The sequence below is a fragment of the Protopterus annectens genome, chromosome 2.part2 (genome assembly GCF_019279795.1).
Source record: "Protopterus annectens isolate FY-2018-M chromosome 2.part2, PAN1.0, whole genome shotgun sequence".
Taxonomy (NCBI): domain Eukaryota; kingdom Metazoa; phylum Chordata; order Ceratodontiformes; family Protopteridae; genus Protopterus; species Protopterus annectens.
Genome location: NC_056730.1, coordinates 975,788,562 through 975,808,890, shown reverse-complemented (window position 1 = coordinate 975,808,890; position 20,329 = coordinate 975,788,562).

Here is a 20,329-nt window from a genome sequence, read left to right as displayed (position 1 = left end):
GAGCCTCTATTCTTTGCTGAGGAGGAACGTCTGGCATGCCTTTGAAAGGAGGCAAGGTATGGAAATAAAACTTGTAACCTTGGTGTATGATATCCAAAACCCATCTGTCTTGGGTAATTAAACTCCAATTTTCCTTGAAGAGTGCCAACCTTCCTCCCCAAGGTGCTGCCAGGCAAGAAGGATCTGGCAGCTGAAAAGGTAGGTCATTGGGCCTGTTTACGAAAGGACTGGCCCCTGCCCTCACCCGAAGACTGTGCAGGTGAACTCCCTGTTCTAGGTCTGAAAGAGCCCTGAGCTCTGCCCTACCACGCCTAGATCTACCCCTAGACTGTGAATCATAAGAAGGGTACGTCCACCCCTTAGCAGGCCAATTCCTACTAAACTTCGGAGGCTGAACTTGCAAAAAATCTTTAACAGCCTGCATAGACTTAGCCTTGTCTTCCATTTTCTTTAAGACTGACTCCACAGGTGAACCAAACAACACATCAGACTGTAAAGGAGCATCCAAAATCCTTGCCTTAACATGGTAAGATAAATTCTGATCCCTCAGCCAGGCGTGCCTGCGAAGAACTGACCCAGTGGCAGCCACCCTAGACGAGGCCTGTACAGCATCAAAACCACATTGTAAAGAATGCTTACCCACCTGTTCAGAGACATGTACCAAATCTTGTAATTCTTTACACTCAATGCCTTCCGCCAGAGCATCTACCTTAGATTTCAATTGAGAAAGAAGATAATTTTGATATTTCAACATGTGAAACTGGCAATTCAAAGCCCTCATAGCTAAGGTGGAAGAAGTATAGACTTTCTTTCCCCATCTATCCAAAGCTCTGGCCTCTTTATCTGGAGGAACCGGATTTTTTACAACAGAGGCCTTGACACCCTTAGGTCCCTGACTAACAGTTTCTGGGTCCGCCCTAGGACTCTTATAAAGATATTTATGAGCTTCAGGCACCCTGTAATACCTGTCCGGTTTAACAGGAGCAGGAGGCAAAGAATCAGGATTAAGTGAAGCCTCTGCAAACACATCTTCCACAACATCCAGAACAGGTGGTATAGCCAAAGGCCTATGCTGGGGTAAAAGCAAAAACTCCCTAAGCCTTTTCCTGGAATCAGAGAAGTCCTGACCTTCCCACTTAAAATGTTCCCTCATGGAATGAAGAGTCTCTGAAAAAGAAAAATCCTCTGAAGGAGAAGCAGAAGGAGTAGAATCATCCACATCAGAATCAGAATAAGGAGAATACTCCTGCAAGTCTTCAGCCGAAGACTCTGAAACATCCGATGCCTGCTCAAAACTCCCCAACTCTGGTTCCACCCTAGGCCTCTTATCAGGAGGGGGCAAAGAACCTCTAATCAAAGTAATTAAATCTTCTGCCATTTTAAGCATGTGCTTCTTGGGCACAGATCCTGATGAACTAGGAGTGACACCAACAGAAGCTAAACCTGGCCTGCCTCTGGGAGAAGCCTTGGAAACAGAAGGAGAGGGCCTAACCACCCTAGGAAGGGAGGGGAGTACAGTAACCTGAGAAGCCCCTTCAGCCTGACCTGCCTCCTAAGAGGCCACATCCTGCAATATCAATGTCTCCCCCTGGGACTCCAGAGAAGCCTCCGGCGGAACCACCAGTTCCACTGACGCCTCTAATGAACCGGCGTCCGGTACGGACGACTCTTCCTGCCTGGGTTTAGCTGCTTTGTCTTTGCGCTTCTTCGAAGAAGCGGGCGCCGGAACATCCGACTGCATATTATAATTGCACCGCTTCCCGAAGACCAACCTGGCACAATCTAACCTTCGCTTAATAGTGCGCTTATTGAACCTAGCACAAAAGCGACACCCAACAACGTCGTGCTCAGGCCCCAAACAAGGAATACACAAAGTATGATAGTCCCTATGCGGTATCTGTTTCCCACAAGAAATACAGTTATTCACTTTTTCTGACATCCGGTAAACCACTGAGGCAAGAAAAAACTAAAATATTCCCCAACGGGGTACTTAGCCAACCTGGACTCGGTCTGAAACTCCGAATTCGAAAAATTTCAGAACGCCGAACGGCACTTGCAACGCTGCTTCTGCATCGGACCATGCGGCAAAAAAGACTGAGGATATGACGTCGGTCATGCGCATTTGTACCCTGACGTCCTGATGTCAGTCTTAAGCGCCTTGACCGACGTCAGCCTAATACTTTGATATTCGGGCCGACCGAGGACAGCGGATTACCCAAGTGTAAGGACTGCAGCAATGTGAGATGAAGAACATCACTAACAATAAGAAAGGGTAGACAAAAGATTTGAAAATACTTGATAGCTAGAAATAAGACAGGATGTTGGAGAAAACTATATAATTTCAAAAATATACTTTGCTATCAGAGAGAGTTGGCTGATGCGTCTAACTATAAAAGAGTGGCAAACAAAATTTGGGTAATGTAGAGAGGGGCATTCTTGGGTAGACTTTTAGCATGAGAGCTTTTTTGGCTAGTGTGAGCTATATAATGCCTGGATTGGTTCCATCAGTCAAGAATAGATGAAGATTGACAACATTAGATCAAAAGTTCTAAGTTGATAGTCATACAGACAGGCTAGATTTAACCAAAAAGAAATGTTAGTCATGCTAAGATGCATGGTATAGCCTGTGCTATTAGTAACTGCTTTTTGATTTTGTCTATCTATAGCTCTCCAAGCTAAGAGAACACTTGAATGCTTTCAGTAAACACTTTCTCCAAGCCATTTCTCTTTATCAAGTTTTCTTCTAGTGACATGCAAACCAGACACAAAAATGCTAAGGATACCTTGTTTACCAGAAAAAAGAACTTATAATATTCAATATTCTTTTTAATTTACAAGCTTTGTAATACACTTATGACAGGATAATGCCTAGGGTCTTAACCCAGTCATTTCCCTATGCAAGAATGGGAAAAGCACACTGATTTTTCTTTTATCGTGCTCTCTTAACCAGACCCTTCCTCTCTCCCCCTTCACTTCCCTTTTTCTTTTTTTTTTTCCAATGCAGTGCCGCCTTCTTCTCTTTCGGCTATTCCTGTTGGGGGTCACCACAGCAGATCATTTGTTTACATTTCTTCCGGTCCTCTGCATCATGCTCGGTCACACCAACCACCTGCATGTTCTCTCTCACCACATCCATAAACCTTATCTTAGGCCTTCTTTTCCTCTTACCTGGCAGCTCCATCTTTAGCATCCTTTTCCCAATATATCCAGCATCCCTCCTCAGCACATGTCCAAACTAACACAATCTCGCCTCTCTGGCTTTGTCTCCAAACTGTCCAACCTGAGCTGACCCTCTAATATACTGATTCCTAATCCTGTCCATCCTCATCACACCCAGTGCAAATCTTAACATATTTAACTCTGCCACGTCCATCTCTGACTCTTGCCTTTTTGTCAATACCATCATCTCCAACCCATATAACATAGATGGTCTCACTACCTTCTTGCAGACCTTCCCTTTCACTCTTAATGGTACCTGTCTGTCACAAATCACTGCTGACACTCTTCTCCACCCATTCCTCCCTGCCTGTACTCTCATTTCACCTCTCTTCCCCACTCACCATTACGCTGAACTAATGATCCCAAGTACTTAAACTCATCCACCTTCACTAATTCTACTCCCTGCATCCTCACCATTCCTCTAGCCTCCCTCTCATTCACACCCATAGCACTGCAGTGCCTACATTTATTCAAACTGAACAAAGAAAAAGGGAGGAAGGGAGAAAAAGAAAAAGCTAAAGCACCCATTTATATTAGCATCCCCAGTGCATTTAAAACAACTGAGAAAACATTACTAAGTCTAATTGGTTTTGTCTTATCTTTAAAGCTCTCACAGCTGGGAAGACCCCTGACTGTTTTTAGATAATATTATGTCCTAGCTAGTTTCTCTTTTCTTTTCCCTCAGCCAATCCCCCTCCACCAGACTCCATCTCCAGTTTCTCTTGATCAGACTGTCTCCATGGAGAAATGAGAATCAGACAGCCAGTTTCCCTTTATCAGACTGTTTCCATGGAAACATGAAAAGCAGCTGAAGAATTGCTACTAAATATACACGCATTTGCTAGATAAAAAGCCTCATAATATTCAATATCTTTTCATTTACTTGCTCTCTCTTAAAACTAATCAATTTAAGGTCCTTAATTCAATCATTTCCCCATGCAAGAATGGAAAAAAACATTAATTTGAACTCTGTCATGCCTATTTAACCAGGCTCATTTTTCAATCACTGCATTGCCTGTATTTCTCAAAACTGTACAAGAAAATGAGAGAGGAGGGGAAAAAGAAAAACCGTACCCATTTACAATCCCCATTACACTTAAAAATAGCAAGCAAAGAAAACCATGCACCACAAATACAGTACTATTAAGAAAAGAAAAATGTTTTCTTAGTTAGCTGACCCCCCCCCCCCAAAGCATTTCTTAAAACATTAATGACATGAAATAGGGCATATACTTTAGAGTCCCCCACACATGCAACAGATTTTGCAAATGTTCAATATTTCCATATTTTCGTGTTCTGCCATATTTCACAAATATAATTACTGCATTGAAAGCCTACATTATGTTACTGGTTTTAATACTGTTCTTCTCTATTGCCCAAATCCTGTCTCTGCTTCATTTCCAATCAACTGTCTTCTAGTCAACTGTTGTGCTCCCTTCCTTCTCTCCATTTTCCACTGAAATACTGGAAAAGGTTTCACAGGTACAGTTGTCTCTCTGAGGTCTTTATTACCAGAGGAACAAAAAGCAGAATCTCCTTCTGTTTCGTAGCTCACTTTTTGTTAGATAAACTTGTGTATTTCCTCCTTAGCAGGCCCTTCATCAAAAAATTATTTTGTTCCTCCAAGGAAGAATATCTTAAAGACAGCTGGATACAGCAGTTTGAATCTCACACCTGCATCTCAACATTTCTTGAATAGTGAAATGAATGTACTTCTCTTTTGCCTGGTGTACAATGAGTAATCATTCTTCATAAACACTCTGCCTTCTTACACTTTTAGTATTTTGGCCTTCTGCACAGTTTTATCAGAATTAACTCCCTCTGCTAGCAGGATTGCATCTTTACTATAAAAGGTCTAATTTGCTTTCTTACAGCTAGGTTTAGAGCATACACACACAGTGTGCCCTTTCAACTAACTACTCCTGCTGTGGAATACCAGTCCATTTGCTTATTTGTGCTTTCATAAAATTAATACACAGTCTGTTCCTTATAGCTGAAAATCTCAGGCTTTCCCTAAGTACATTGTCCTCTAATTCTATTATTTTTTAAAACATCTCTTCATAAGCAGTCTCTCATTCACCCAGCCTTTTCTTCCTTTCGACCACTGATTTTGCAGCTTTATCATCTCATCTGAATATCTGTTGGAAGCTTCTTCCATTTTTTCCAGCCTTTTGCTGTTTGTGTTGATATACTCTGTCAGTGTTTTGCTTATTTTAACTAGGTCTGTATGCAGTTGTCTTATGCCTTCCTGTAGGTTACTGGAAATCATGCCTGAAGGCTGCACTGCTTTTTTGACGAACTGCTGCAGAACCTTCCCTAGTTAGTGTTTCTTCCTCACTTTTTGTAGCTGATTTTTTTCCAGGTCTTCTGTACTTCTTTATTCCTGGCATCCAAACAGTGCACTTACTAGCCAGCTACTGCAATTTACCAAAAAATACAAGTCTACTGGCCTTCTCTGCAGAGTTTCTGTTTTCACGGTGGGACAGCTAGAAAAAAAGAAGTTATGTACTCACCATAACATTCCATGTTGGTAGTCCATCTCACCCTTCATTTTTACATATGGGTTCGGAGCCAATCCTTGGCTCGGCCGATTTACAAGCTCAAAAACTTCTGGTTGGCTTGCGGCTAATCAGGTATCCCATAGTGCACCAGTACAAACCCCAGATCTTTTTTGCTGCACACTAGAAGAAAAAACCCATAACAGACAAACCAATACTAAAGGGTCTCCAACCAAAGATAACCAAATTATTATTAACATCTCCAGATCTTCCAGGATGGGGGCAGGAGGGTGGGTTGGTAAAAATGACAGGTGAGATGGACTACCAACATGGAACGTTATGATGAATACATAACTTCTTTATGCTGTGTAGTTCAATCTCACCTTCATGTTTACATATGGGACTGCGTCCCTAGCGCCTTATTCTTGGGTGGCTCACTGGAAAATACTACTAAGCACCGTGGAGCAAAAGGACGGTCTACCCCTGGAGGCTAAATCCAATTTGTAATGTGTAATAAAAGTGTGAGGGTTAGCCCACGTAGCTGCTGCACAAACATGATCAAGTGGGACCCAGGCTTGAAAGACTGCAGAGGTAGACAGCGATCTGGTAGAATGAGCCTTGATCCTGCAGGGTAAAGGTCTGCTCTCCAAACTGCAGATAAAGGCTATGCAACTGGAAATCTAGTTAGATAGTGTCACTTTATAAACTGGTAAGCCCAATCTGGAGTCAGAAAAGGAAATGAATAGTTGATCTGATTTCCTAAATTCCTTGGTCCTCTGTAAATAAAAACATAGATGTCTATGAACGTCCAGCTGATGAAAATGGTATTCAGCTGCATTACAGTGATTAGGGAAGAAAACTGGGGAGTTCTATGGATTGATTTAAGGTAGCAGTGGTACAAACTTTGGGGACAAAGGAGGGATTAGTATGCAGTGATACCCTGTCCTTGTGAAAGATCAAATAAGGTGGCTTAGCAGACGAGGCTTGTAGCTCTGATACCAGTCTAGCTGACATAATAGCTACCAAAAACAAAGTCTTCCAAGACAAAAATTTCAATGAAGATGAGAGTGTAAAGGTTCAAACGGGGGAGACGTCAGTTTGGACAACACAAAATTTAAATCCGAAGAAGCCACAGGTTCTTGCAGTGGTGGTCTCAGAAGAGTGATTCTTTTCAAAAAGGTCTTGCATAGCTTATGAGACATTAAATTATCTAGAAACAGTGGTGCAGCGGTTAACGTTGTCGCCTCACAGCAAGAGGTTCTCCGGTTCGATTCTCGGCTGGGGTGTCTTCTGTGTGGAGTTTGCATGTTCTCCCTGTGTTCGCGTGGGTTTCCTCCGGGTACTCCGGTTTCCTCCCACATTCCAAAGACATGCATTTGGAGCATTTCTCCCCGGGCCTCTGCTGAAAACAGGATCTGTGGAACCTAGTCAGACATTCCCGGTCAACAAATGTTAAATAAATAAAAAAAAAAAAATAAAAATAAAATAAAAACCCTAAGTGAAAATGAGAAACTGCTGCCAAATGGACTCTGACTGTGGCAGAGGCAGCTCCTTGCTGGAAAAGCTCAGAGAAAAAATCCAAAATCACAGGGATAGAAGCAGTGTAGGGATCTACATTCATTTTCTGTGCCCAAACAGAAAATCTTTTCCATTTACTGCCATACAGCCTCCTAGTTGAAGGTTTATGGGAGGACATAAGAATATGTGATACTGAGGATGATACATCATGAAGCCTAACTAGGGATGTAACTGGAGCAACCATGCTGTCAACCTGAGGGCGTGGATTGAGGGATGTAGCAAACCTGATGCGAGTCAACAGATCTGTAGCTGGGTCCAGGATCCAAGGATCATCCAGAAAAAGAGGCTCGAGAAAGGGCAACCAGACCTGACGACGCCAGTAAGGAGCAATAAGGATCAACTTGCTTCCCAGCCGACTGGCTTTCTGAATCACTTTGGAAATGAAAAGAACTGGAGAAAAAGCATACAGAAGTCCCATGGGCCAATCGTGAGCCAGAGCGTCTCTGGGTGTCTCCCCCCAAAGGGGGAATGAGGGAAAAATAGCTGCTGCATTTGGTATTGACTAGGCTGGCAAAGAGGTTGCAGCAAGGCTGTCCCCATTTGCAGAAAATCTGTTCCGCTGTTTCCTGTTTCACAGACCACTCGTGAGGCAGAAGGATCGCCCGGCTGAGCTTGTCGGCTATCACATTGGTCGTCCCTGGAATGTGCATTGCAACCAGAAAGCGTTGGGAAGAAACAGCCCATTCCCAAACTCGCATGGCCTCTCGACAGAGTGGGTAAGATCTAGTACCGCCCTGTTTGCTGATATACCAAACTACCGACATGCTGTCTGATTGTATCAAAATAGTCCCGAGAGGAAGAAGGTCTTGAAGTGCTTGCAACGCCAGAAGTACTGCCCTCATCTCCAAAACACTGATATGCAGGTGAGCCTCGTGTTCTTGCCATGTACCTTGGACAGTCCTGCTGAGATAATGCCCCCTCCCACCCGATCTGGGAGGCATCTGTGGTCACAGTAGCAACGGGTTGGGCATGAACAAAGGGGGGCGCCCATGATCAACTGGTCAGGAGCTATCCACCAAAGAAGGTCCTTCTTGCATGATTCCATCAGCGGAATAGGATGACTCAGCGGGAGATAATGGAAGGACCAATGGGAAGACAGAAGCCACTGAACTCTCATGTGCAATCTGGCTAATGGTACTAATAGAATGGTGGAAGCCATAGTCCCAAGGAGCTGAAGAACCCACTTCGCTTTGACCTTCCGCAACAGAAGAAGACGTTGAATTTGAAAGATTAAGTTTTGTGCCCTGTTGGCGGGGAGACGAGCTGTCATGTTCACTGTGTCTACCTCTGCACCTATAAAAATCACAGCTTGAGAAGGCAATAATGCAGATTTTTCCCAATTTATGGAGATCCCTAAGTGAGCACAAAGTTGAATAGTGGCGTCTCTGTTTTGGACGAGTAGATGCCTGGCAGGGGGGGGGGTCAGGAGCCAGTCGTCCAAATACGGAAACACCTAAAATCCTTGAAGTATCAGGTGAGCTGTCACTACTGCCAAGCATTTGGTAAACACCCTGAAGGCTGTGATGAGACCAAAGGGCAGAGCACGAAACTGATAATGACCGGCTCCCAGCCAGAAGCGTAGATGGCTCCTGGATGCCTTGTCCATTTTTATATTGTAGTTGGCGTCTTGGAGATCTAGAGAGCACATCCAATAGCCTTCCCCTAACAATGGGAGTATCGACTGCAGAGTTACCATCCGAAACTTGTCCTTCATGGATTCGTTTAACCTGCTGAGGTCCAATACTGGCCTCCAATCTCTGGTTCATTTTGGTACTAAAAAGAAACTGGAGTAAGTTATGGATACTATCTGGTCTGCTGGGATGACTGGCTGACTCTTTTTAAAAGCAACTTGACCTCCACAGTTGCCTGATCCCTGTGAATGGGTGGTACATCTGGGATCTTCTTGGGAACAAACGGTGGAAGGGAAAAGGGTATGATATAGCCTCTGGTAACAACTCTTTGTACCCACTTGTCTTGAGTGATATTTAGCCAGGCTTCTGGATACAAAGAAATGCGACCCCCGAATGGCCCCAAAGAAACGCAGCTGGGCCTCACATCAGGAGCACTAAGGCCATCCACTAAAGGAATCACTGCCTTGCTGGTATTGCGGACCGTCCCTGCCTCTAGAGCAGCGTCTCCCATTTCCTCCTCTGCCTCTGAAGGAGGATTCACCCTGTGTGTCCGGAAAGACCCTCTGGGATGTTCTGAACCACATTTTACCTCCCCCTTTGGTCGAGAGGGAACAGTAAAACGTACCCCCATGGCAGAAAGAGTCTTTCCTTCTTGCTCACACCATGTGAGTGTGTCCTTCACCTTGGAACCAAACAATGAGGAACCATCAAATGGGGCATTGGTTAAAGTAGACTTGAACAGTTCCGCAAAATTACACAAGCGCATCCAGGAGTGACATCTTAGGGCAACTCCTGAATCCGCTGCTCTACTCGCTCCATCAGCCGCATAGGAGATAAGCCGCATGGAGGAGTTAACTATAGAATTTAAGGTGGACGACTGAGCAGAGATCTTGTCAGGGACTCCCTCAGTACACGCACCTTGTATAGAATCTCCTAACTCCTTGAGGAGATCCCTCTGTAATCTCGAGAAGTGAGTGAGATAGTTCAATGATTGAAGGGTAAATGCCGCTGAACTAAAGATACGCTTCCCAAATCTGTCCATCTGTCGAGAATCCTTATTTGGCAGATGAACAGAGGAATAAGTCTCTGTCAGCTCCTTCTCTGTGGCCGCCGCTACCACCATGGCATCTACGGGAACGCCCTTAGACAAAAACTCTTTACCAGGAGGGGCAGAGAGAAACTTATTGGGTCTCCTGGGAATTGGCTCCACAGCATCAGGAGTATCCCACACCTTTCGACTAACTAGATCCATTAGTTTGTCAAAAGGTGGAGACACCCAAGAGGCAGAAGGTTGAGACCCAAAAGCCTTCAGGTACACCGACTCCTCATTAGAAGGGTTGACAGTGGGCCAGTCGCACCTCTGCTTAAGAATCTCCAAGATGTTCATGAAGGAGTCATCATCAGAGGACGACTTGGGGGACCCCTTTGACTCCTTGAGGTCAGTGTTCGATGTCAAGGACTCATCCTGGGAGTCAACATACTTCCTCTTACATAGCCTTTTCCGGGGAGGCTCCTTGTAAGAGCATTCCGGGGAGGCCTCAGAAGAGTGGGGGCCACCAGCCGATGGCTCCCGAGGCTGAGGGTCTCTGCTGTCTCCGGACAGAGTAGGGGCTGAGACCGAAGTGGGTGCTCTCGGGGGAAGAGTGCTGGTACCACTGGTAGGGGTTGGAGAATGAGACAGCACACTCCTCATCATATAAAACGCTGACCTCTCCGGCTCCGAAGACCTCCCCCGCTCCGGAGAGACAAAGGTTGACGTCGGAGCCAGAGCTGACGGCTCCGAGATAGATGCAGGGTCCAAGCGCACCATGGCTGACGCACCGAGAGGAAGGCTCAGAACTGAAGAAGATCGATTCAAACCCTCCCTGTTGGCACCGACAGGAGAGCTTCGGCTCCTGGACATGACGGACAGCACCGAGCTTGTCAAAGCCGAACCCGGCTCCAAAACAGTGACAAAGGGAGCTGGAACCGATAGTACCTCTGGTGGCACCAAGCACTCCGGCTCCGAAGGGCCAACATGGCTCGCAGGAGGAATAGCAGACAAGGGCAAAGTTGGATCAAGTGGCTCCGGAGCCAACTGGGTCGGCGCCAACAATAATTTTGTAAGGCAGACGACTTAAGGAGTCTCAACACTACCCTCTCCACATCTTCTTTTGAAAGGCTCCTGGAAGATCTGGAAGACATAGTAAGGGATCTTGGTCTAAGGGGCACTGGAGACTTCAGTAACACGGACTCCACAGACCAGCTCCGAGAAGCAGATTCAATTGTTGATTCAATTGGTTCCGAGATCGGCTCCAAAACACTTGGAACCGACTCTTACCACAATAGTGCTCGCCTTTGGCTCCGAAGGCAGTGGAGTCGAGGAGGCAGATTTTGACTGCTTAGGTGGCGGCTCTGAGACACCAGCCGGCGCTGGAGAAGGCCTTTTTGAAGACTTAGATTTGCCAGACTTGGAAGCTCACACACAGAAAACTGTATATCAATCTATGTGGTAACAATTTGAAGAAATAAATAATGTACAAAGGGAGGAACTCCAACCCTTAGCAAATAACCAGCCAAAAATACAATCTCAGATTAATGAAACTAAGCTACCAATAACGGTCTAGAAAGACAACAGAATAACAGGGGCCCCTGTTAACTATCAGAGGAAAATCGCCAGAAACTAACCACTACCTGATAAGGAAAAAGTCGCAACGGCGCCTACAAGAACTCTAAACTGGCACACAGGATACCAAACAACAAGTTTAAGCTAAGAATGCACCGAAACGGGCAAACAACACTACTGCCTAAGATAATATCACCTTACAACACCGTAATAACTGTAATACAAATTTAAATAGAAGAATTTTGACACTTAGCCAGAGCCAAGAGAAGCACAACCGAACTCGTCGACAAGCCAACCAGAAGTCTTCGAGCTTGTAAATCGGCCAAGTCGAAGCAGAGGATCGGCTCCGAACCCATATGTAAAAATGAAGGTGAGATTGGACTACACAACATCAAGCTGTTACTCGGTGTGCAGCCATCTTAGAAGTCTCCAGACTAATATACTGAGCGACAAGAATGTTGTCCCACAGTATCTACCTTAATCCTACAAAACTGAAACATGTTAACATTATCACAACAATTGCAAGGAAAGGTTCTAGAGGTGGGATGTAAACATTATATATAAAAACTATGAATCAACCTGCTGGGACACAGAATCAGAACTGCCTTGAGAAAATAAAGGCCTTAAGTTTAATTCTGTTGGCTGCCAAAAAAAAGCAATTTCTGAAAAATGAAAAGGAGCAAATTACACACAAAGAAACTGAGTTTGGGGAAACAAAACATGCAAAATAATGTTCATGAGGAGGAATGAGGTTTAAGGAAAGACAGAAAAATGAGCAATTCATGTAATGATCAATACGAGAGCTGTTGCAAAGGAAAAAAATATATATAATGTACAACACATGTAGATGAAAAAAATGTTAATATGACTTGTTTTTCCTGTTAATGTGTGTGTGCCTATGTCACAAGTGATAATTTAATAAAGGTGTTTAAAAAAGATAATACCATAGGAACAAGGAATACCATTGCAGATCTCCAAAAACTAGAAAATTTACCACAGCTAAGACATTAATAATGCATGCAAAGTGTGTAATAAAAATATAATCTCTTGCGTAATTCTGAGTATAGGTGTTCTGGATTTGGTATAGCGTAATTTGGGGTTTTATTTAGTACACTGTTAACCTACTGCAGGGTAATGGCTTGAAAGGGCATAATTTTACAAGGTATTTGCCTGAGGGAAGTACTGATGGGATGATGGAATTAATTTGACAAAATAGCAAAATTATTTCCATTCATCCGAGAATGAAAGTAAGCAATCTAATTTTGATAAGGAGAAGAATATCACTGCTGTTTCTTCCTCTTCAGTACAGATATTTATTCTTTCCATACATTTTTAGAATGCTGGTAAAGAAAGAACTGCTGCATAACATTTTTAGTATTGATTCTGCATTTACTCCTGGGGGCAACAACTAGGCTAGATTGCACTGGAATTCTTTTTAATCAATTTATTGGTCACATCTCTGATTTTGTGAACTCTTTTCATGTCAGTAATTAACAATGGCAAAGTGCTGAACCTTGCTCTCTCAGTGCATATTTGGTAATAGTTAAGTTGCCATATTAGTAAAATATTCAGTAAAGATACTTTCCATTGTTGTATCAATTTGGTTGTGATTCAGGTCTAACAGCTGTAATCAGGGCCTATTTCTTAAATCACTGCAATTCACAGTGTTCTGTATGACAAAATGAGATAAAGCAGAGGCTGACACTTGAGTTTGCAAAAACATTAAAAAAATCTGAAACCCCCCATGCAATCCACACATTACTATATATATATATATATATATATATATATATATATATATATATATATATATATATATATATACACACATACATATACACACACACACACATATATATATATATATATATATATATATATATATATATATATACACACACACACACACACACACACACACACACACACACACACATATACATACATATATATATATATATATATATATATATATATATATATATATATATATATATATATACATACATGCACCAGCTCCAACATCACTACACCATGAAGTAAAATTTTATATATATATATATATATATGTATATGTATGTGTGTGTGTATGTCAATTTATGTATACAGATATATATTTATGTACCCGTACATGAAAAAAAATGTCTATGTGTGTGTAAACTGTATATATAAAAATTATATATATACACACACACACACACACACACATATATTTGTATATCACACACAAACACGCACATATATATATATATATATATATATATATATATATATATAAAATACGCACACAAATTTCAAAAGCAGAGCCATAAAGATGACGTGAAAACACCTCAAGGATACAATTAGTGTAGGAAAAAAATGGAAAGGGAGTCTCTGTAGAACATTAAGAAAAGGGGGTAGTCAGCAGCCTGGGAACATTTCAGATACTGAGCTGTACAATCCCTACTAGCCTTAATCCTTTTGTCAGAGAAATATCTTCATCTCAGATCTACTAGACAAAACGCTATACACCTACGGTTGTTGTGTATTGCATGCAGGGAGTGTACTGCATGCAGGGACACAGTCAATTGCAGCTAGCTGAACTGTATTACAATTGCTACTTTTTTCTTTCCACAATTTAGGCAGTAAAGGTAAAACATACAGACTGCAACTGTGAAGTCATTTCAATGACTGATGACAGTGAGTGCAACTATGATGGACAGAGCATTACCTGGATTACACTGCTAGGGGTTGGGGCATGTCACCCACTGCTCTTGTAAGCAAGCTGTGATGCCATGATGTGGCAGTTATTCCTTCAACTACCTAATTAGGGATATTGCACCCATAAACCAGAGTTGGGTACATTCGTACATCCTGAGCTGCACAGCAGTGTTTATACACATATTTATAAATGTAAGCATTACTTGTCTATTAAAGGTAATACTGGCTGAACATTAAAGATGAAAGTGGCATCTGCACACTACCCTGATTTAATATATCCACACTGTGAAAAACCTAAAATGAGCTAGGCATCCCAATGAGGTACTACAGATTTTTTCTGTAAAAAGCTGCTGAACATATGCCATATTTCCTTTATTAATGCTCTTGCCAGCAAGACTCTAATTGTATAGACATGTGCGCACAGGATGCTTGTAAAAAATGACACAAAGGAGGCAGGCAACATGCACACGTTCGGACTTGTGCTTTATTTGCCCCACTTTTATATTTGCACTATTTGCTTATTACTGCTAACGGTTAAACACAATAATACAGTGGATATAAAAAGTGTACACACTCCTGTTAAAATACCAGGTTTTTGTGATATAAAAAAATAAGACCACAAAAAATCTGTTAGGGGAAAATATATAAAAAAGGTACAATAAGCTGGTTGCATATGTGTGCACACCCTTAAACTAATACTTTGTTGTAGAACCTTTTGATTTAATTACAGCATTCAGTCTTCTTGGGTAGGAGTGTTATCAGCATGGCACATCTTGACTTGACAATATTTGTCCACTCTTCCTTGCAAAAGTGCTCCAAATCTGTCAGATTGTGAGGGCATTTCTTATGCACAGCCCTCTTCAGGTCACCCCACAGATTTTCTATTGGATTCAAGTCTGGGCTCTGGCTAGGCCATTCCAAAACTTTAATTTTTTTCTGGTGAAGCCATTCTTTTGTTGATTTGGATGTATGCTTGGTGTCATTGTCGTGTTGAAAGGTGAAATTCCTCTTCATCTTCAGCTTTCTAGCAGACATCTGAAGGTTTTGGGCCAGAAGTGACAGGTATTTGGAATTGTTCATAATTCCCTCCACCTTGACTAAAGCCCCAGTTCCAGCTGAAGAAAAACAATCCCAAAGCATGATGCTGCCACAACCATGCGTCACTGTGGGGATGGTGTTCTTTTGGTGATGCGAAGTGTTGTTTTTGCACCAAATATACATTTTGGAATTGTAGCCAAAAAGTTCCACCTTGGTCTCATCAAACAGTACAGCTGTGTACACTTACCATAAATGTAGATGTTCGAGTGTATTCACAGTTGCAGTCATTACATTTGGGTTATCTGCCTGCAGGTAGCCCTCAGCTGGCCTGAATACCAGAGTCTTGGATTCCTGCGTCGGATGCTGTCTCTTCTTCCATGACTTCAGGGGTATAAAATATGCAGCCGACGCCATTACATCAGTTTTTCTTGCCTCAGATGCCAGGTGCCCCCACAATGGGAAGCAATTATATGTTATGTTACACCTCCATCAAAAAGCAAATATACCAGAAAGCTTAAAACAAGGAGAAAAGGTAGAGCAAAGTCAGAGGGCTGGAGGGAGGGTAACCAGGACTGCAACAGTGAATACACTCAAACATCTACATTTATGGTAAGTGTACACAACTGTACTATGTTCTTCGTGTTTCACTGTTGCAGTCGTTACATTTGGGTGGATTCCCAAAGCTAAGAAAGGGAGGATGAAGTTAGAGAGCATGGCGTGGCCAGTCTGGTGCAATCAGTATTGTTCTTGGCTTGTCCTGTTTGATCTTTAGTAGAACCTTCGAGAGGAGAGGCAGAGGGGGAAAGGCATAAACCAAGAGGCTTTCCCAAGTAAAGGACAGGGCATCCACTTTCCAAGCTTGATTGTGGGAAGTCCTTGTGCAATATTTGTCCAATTGGTAGTTCTGAGGGAAGGCAAACAGGTCTATCTCTGGAGTCCCCCATTTGTTCCTCAATAGGTTGAATATTTTTGGTTCCAATTTCCATTCGTGTGGGTCCATGAGATTTCTGCTTTGGTCGTCTGCCAGTGAATTTAGTTTGCCTGGCAGGAACTGAGCTTGTAGGTGTACTTGGTAGCTCAAGGCTGTGTTCCAGAGAGACATGGCTAGTCTGCAAAGAGGGTACGAGTGGGTTCCCCCCCTGCTTGTTTATGTACCACATAACTGTGGTGTTGTCTGTCTTTACCGAAAATTTTCCTGGAAGAATGTGGTGTTTGAAGGCTGTCAGGGAATTCTGTACAGCTAACATCTCTTTTTGGTTAATATGCAGGTGCATCTGTCTCGGGTTCCATTTGCCCTGAATGCACTGCCCTGCCAAGTGAGCCCCCTCATGCATAGTCTGATGAGTCTGTTGTTAGGGTTTGGTCGGCAGGGGGTAGAGTGAAAGGGAATCCCTTGTTGTGGTGGCAGGCCTCTGCCCACCAAAGGAACTCTGTCTTTATACAAGGAATGATAGGAATCATTGATTCCAGGTCCTGAGAATGTTGGCACCATAGGCTTTTTAGATACCATTGTAGTTTCCTCATATGCAGACTTGCATATGGAATTTGTAGAATGCAAGAGGCCATGAACCCCAGGGCTTGCAGAATTTTCCTTGCAGATAGCTGGATCTTTGTGGCCAACAGTTTGAACTAGGCTGCCAAATAAACTTGTTTCTCTGGAGTGAGGAAAGCCATCTGGGAAGTTGTGTTCAAGCTTGCTCCAGGAATACAATCTGTTGGTATTAGGTGAGATTTCTTTTAATTTATGGTGTACCCCAGTGAGGTTAGGCGTTTCTTTATGAATGCCAGATGTTTTAATAGCAAGTCCTGGCTTTCTGCTTGAATCAGACAATTGTCCAAGTATGGGTATATTTGAATATTTCTCTGCCTGCAAAATGCTATGGCTGGAACTAGACACTTTAATACCCTGGACGCAATAGATAAGCCAAAGGGAAGTGCACAGAACTGATAGTGCATGGAGCCTGCCCTGAAGCGTAGGTATTTCCTGCAAGATTCCCTTACTGGAATGTGCAGGTAAGCTTCCTTTAAGTCTAAGTTTGCCAACCAGGCATCTTTGCCTAGCATAGGAAGCAGCTGTTTGAAGTGTTAGCATTTTGAATTTTGGAATTACCAAAAAGGTGTTTAGAATAGAGTGGTCCAGGATAGACGCCAGGAGCTGTCTTTTCTAGGTACCAGGAAAAGTCTTGAATATAAACCTTGACCTCTTTCTTCTGGGACAGGCTGAATAGCCATGATACTTAGAAGAGACAGAACTTGCTGTCGAGCCTCTGCCCACTGATTTAGGGGTAGGTCTGGCCACCCTTTTGGAGTTGGTAGGGTGTGGAAATGGAATCTGTATCCTTGGGAAACTATATTTAAAACCCATTTGTCCTGGGTAATGAGTTCCCAGTTTTTTGCATGCAGGGCAAGCTTTCCTCCTAAGGGAGCAGGCAGTTGAGTAGGGCTTGGAAGGGTTACGGTTAAGTCACTGTGCCATTTTTCCATGGGGGGAGTCTTACTACGTCCTGCTTTGGAAGTGGAAGTTCCCCACTGCTTAGGCCTGTGCATAGCCTGAGACTGTAACCTAGGTGGTCTGCTGTTCCTGGGTTTGGACTAAGAAGGCCTGGAAGAAAATGGAAAGGACCAATTCTTTGAAGGCCAATGCCTACTACATCTGGGAGGCTGTACCTGTAGAAAATCTTTCGCAGTTTGCATATATTTAGCTTTTTCCTCCATCTTTTTGAGGACTACTTCTGCTTTGTTGCCAAACAGGCGGTCTTGGTTTAAGGAAGCAACCAGTAATTTAGCTTTAACATGATCTGGCAAGTTTTGCTCCTTAAGCCAAGCATCCCTTCTAAGTACAGACCCAGTGACAGCAGCCCTACAAGATGCTTCTAAAGAATCAAAACCACATTGCAAAGTGTGTTTACCAACTTGTTCAGCAGAATGCATTAAATTCTGTAATTCTTTGTATTCACCACAGTCAGGAATCAACATAATTTTCTGTTTAAGTAGTCCATAATATGCTGTTGGTATTTTAACATATGAAACTGGCGATTTAAAGCCCTAATGGCCAAAGCAGAATAAGTGTATACCTTCTTACCCCATCTGTCCAAGGCTCTAGAATCTCTTTCAGAAGGGGTAGGGTTTTTGGCAGCAGCAACCTTAATGCCCTTTGGTCCTTGGGAAATGGTCTCTGGATCCGCAGTAGGATTCTTTGAAAAGAAACTTGTGAGAGGCAGGTACTCTGTAATACCGGTCAGGATTTCTGGGAGCTGGAGGTAAAGTGTCTGGGGACAGGCTAGATTCCAAGAAGGCATCATCTACAATCTCCAGAACAGGAGGGATAGCTAAAGGCCTGTGCTGAGGAAGGAGTAAGAATTCCCTAAGCCTCTTTTTGGAGTAATCCTGGCTTTCCCAGCAGAAATGCTCCCCAAGAGTGTGCAAGGTTTCACCAAAAGAAAAATCTTCTGGAGGGGAAGCAGAGGGAATGGAATCCTCTGCATCTGAATCCTCATAGGTAGATAAGGGCAAATCCTAGTAATCAGAAGAAACAGAAATATCAGAATACTGATCCGAAGAATCAGAAGGAAAATCGGTTCTAGGTCTCTTAGAGGGGGAAGGCTGGCTTCCCCTAATTAAAGTAATAAGGTCTTCAGCCATTCTAAGCATTTGTTTTTTAGGCATATGGGCCTGACCATGCGGTTTGGACATCAGTTTTCTAGGCGTGGGACGAGTTTTAGGTCTTGAAGTAGAAGATGGCGTTGATTTAAAATGCAAGTCTGTAGGCCTGAATACATCCTCAGAAGTCGGTGCCTGCACAGCGGCTCCGGACCCATCCAAGGTAGAGACATCCGCAGGTTCCATAGTCAAAGAAGCATCTCGTGGCATACCGGACTCCGAATGGATCTCAGTAGAGGCCTACGAATCTGAAGTAGTGAGTATCAGGGGCTGCGAATGCACCTCACTAAGTACCGACTAACTGGCAACTAGCTTAACGGAAGCGTCGTCAGCAATTTTGGACCTATGAGGTCTGTCTCCGTCTTTATCCTTACTTTTTTGGAATATTGGTATTTGGATGGCCATTCTGGATAGTTATAATGAGTACCAAAATAATTAGCTGCAAATATAGACAGACGACGAATAGTTTGGGGGTTGAACAAGGCACAAAACCGACAGTGAGGGACGTCGTGGTCTGGGCCAAAGCAAAAAATGTAGTACGAATGAAAATCTTTATGAGGTATTTGCTTTCCACAGGTAAGACAATTGTTAACTTTTACTGACATCGGTTAAGAGCAAGAAAAAGGATCCCAAATGGGGTACTTAGCTTTTTTGAAGAATTCGGTTCTGAAACTCGAAAACAAAAATTTCAGGAGTCGGCCAACTGGCACTTGCGAACTGCTTCTGGCATCGCGCTGCAAGAAAGACTGATGTAATGGCGTCGGCTGTATGTTTTATACCCCTGACGACCTGACGTCATGGAAGAAGAAACAGCATCTGATGTAGGAATCCAAGACTCTGGTATTCAGGCTGGCTGAGGGCTACCTGCAGGCAGATAACCCAAATGTAATGACTGCAACAGTGAAATACGAACACAACACATTTTCCCACATATTTTTGGAAGACCCGATGTATTGTTTTGCAAATTTTAGCCGGGCTTGGATGTTTTTTTGTGCAAGGAAATGCTTCTGTCTTGCAACCCTACCCCACAGTCCAGACATATAGAGAATACAGGAGATTGTTGTCACATGTAGTACAAAACCAATACTTGCCAGAAATTCCTGCAGCTCTTTCAGTGTTGCTGTAGGTCTCTTGGCAAACTCCTTGACCAGTTTTCATCTGGTCTCTTCATCACTTTTGGAGGGATGTCCAGTTCTTTGCAACGTCACTGTTGCCCCATATTTTATCCACTTTTTGATTACTGTCTTCACTGTGTTCCATGGTACAGCCAAATACTGTGGACATTTTTTACCCTTCTCCTGACTGATGCCTTTTAACAATGAGATCCCTTTGACATTTTGTAAGCTCTTTGCAAACCATGGCTTTTGCTGTAGCTGGCAACTGAGTAAATGTCAGGAAAA